Source organism: Lontra canadensis, unplaced genomic scaffold (assembly GCF_010015895.1).
Source record: "Lontra canadensis isolate GAN:19392208 unplaced genomic scaffold, GSC_riverotter_1.0 scaffold2799, whole genome shotgun sequence".
NCBI classification, from domain to species: domain Eukaryota; kingdom Metazoa; phylum Chordata; class Mammalia; order Carnivora; family Mustelidae; genus Lontra; species Lontra canadensis.
This window is the reverse complement of record NW_022633783.1, coordinates 528-2506: the sequence shown is the minus strand read 5'-3', so window position 1 is coordinate 2506 and position 1979 is coordinate 528. Positions and strand designations below refer to the sequence as shown.

Here is a 1979-nt window from a genome sequence, read left to right as displayed (position 1 = left end):
CTCTCCCTAGCTTGGCTGCATGGACAGACGGGTGAACGTTCGACAGGAACGACAGAGGAAGACGCCCCATTTTTCACCAGGGTGGTACGTTGGCCTTTCTTTGTGGGAGACACAGAAGTCTTCTGGCTTTTTTTCATCAAGGTCACGTAAAAAAAAAAAAAAAAAAATCTCAGCATGCACAATTGACAGGGTAGGGAGAAGTTTGAGTGAGAATCTGTACCAAGTGCTACCTAATCCCGAAGGCATTGCAGGGGGGCGGGGACAGCCACAGCAGGATCACCTACCATCTGGAGGGCAGGGAGCTTGGGTACGGGTAGCAGCTATTCCTCCTTGCCACCTATTTTGTCCGGTGGGACCCGGAACGTGGGGCCTCTAGGACGACTGGGCGCCATCCGTGGAGGACTCCTTTTGCTCTCTTCCTACTTTGGGGCTCACGGGCCTCTAGCACACTTCCCCACCTGGCTTCCTCCCAGGCCCCAGGGAACAAAAGAGCCATGCAAACAGGACAAAGCCTGGTTGGATGTTCATACTGTTTTCTCTTCTGAAATCACAGGTGTCCCTGCGGGAAGGGGACGGCGGTAAGTATTCTGTCCTCCAGCGTCACTCACTTGTTTGCAACAACCTGGAAAAGGGGAGAGGTGGGGCCTCCTCGCAGGCTCCACGATGAGAACCACCCCGATTCCAGGTCCGGCGGGACGGAGAAGAAAGGGTCGGAGTAACAGAAAGGGAGTTTCTGGGGAAAGACCCGTGGCCTCATGGCCCTGTCCCCAGAAACTACGGCGCTGCTCTTAGGTGGTGCAGGTTTGGGGGCAGGCAGTAGGTGTGCCTTGGAGATGGACTATTTATTTCACAGCTACTCCAGGCCCTGTAGCTCCAACGGGAGGCAGCGTTTCTATTCACGTCCCTGCTCCTCTCCAGGACCTTTCATCCTCCACCCGGGAAGGGCCCACTACAGCTCAGTCCATACTGATGAGCTCCCCACCTCCACACACTTGTCCGCACGTGCACGCCAAGCAAAGCTCCCTGAGCGGTTCCCGAAGAGTCCCGTCGGGGTCCCGACACTCTCTGTGTGTATCCACCTAGATCCCCTGGCTAGCCTGTACGATGGCCTTGACGTGGACAGCACAGCGGGAGAGGCCCCATTTTTCACCAAGGTGGTAAGTTAGCCTTTCTTCAGGTGAGGTACAGCATCCCTTGTTTCTCTTATACTCCCAATCAGATCCGAACACCTCAGCACGGACCATGTCCTTGGTGGGGAGATTATTGAGGGAGCGTCTCTTAGCCACGGAGACCCCATTCCAAAGACCCTGCAGGAAACAGCAGCAGGGTTCGGTTACAGTCCACAGGGTCGTGAGCTTGTTCACGGGTGCTACTGACACCGCCTCGCCACCCAATGGACCCAGGCCATGCAACCTCTAGGTGGATTCCGTATCACTGCCCATGCCCCTCACCAAGAGAACAAAAGAGCTGTGCACACAGGACGAGGCAGGACTTGATGTTCACCATGTTTTCTTTTCAGAAATCGCAGGTGGCCCTGCTGGGAAGGGAGAGTGGTAAGTATGCTGTCCTCTAGAGTCACTCATTGGCTTGGAGCAACCTGGACAATGGGCAAGGTGGGGCTTCCTTGCAGGCTCCATCTTGAGAGCCACCCAGAATCCAGAACCTGTTGCAACGAGACTAAGGGTCACGCTCCGGACCGAGACCCGAGGCCTCGTGACCCTGGCCCCGGAAGCTACCGTGCTGCTCTTAGGTGCTGTAGGACTGGGGGCTGGGCACGAGGTGTGTTTCCATGGGAATCCACGCGCCGTGATTCTCAGGGTTGGTGCGTGTGTGTCAGGTGGGTGAATGCTATGTTCTCCAACGTGTCCGGTCCCCTCAAAATGGCGATTAATGGTGTCCACGTTCTCAGGGAAGTTTCCCATCACGGTCACGTCATGCACGTCCATTCATGGGAAAACTCTTCAACACCTACAATCGAA

General features: G+C 55.7%; 1 long non-coding RNA gene across 1 annotated transcript; it reads left to right on the top strand.

The window, feature by feature from the left end:
• Positions 1-552: 552 nt before the first annotated feature.
• LOC116863748 lies at positions 553-1755 on the top strand. The gene is made up of 3 exons (XR_004381851.1): positions 553-578; positions 1084-1157; positions 1529-1755. It is a non-coding gene; the product is annotated as an uncharacterized LOC116863748 (long non-coding RNA).
• The last annotated feature ends 224 nt before the right edge of the window (positions 1756-1979 follow it).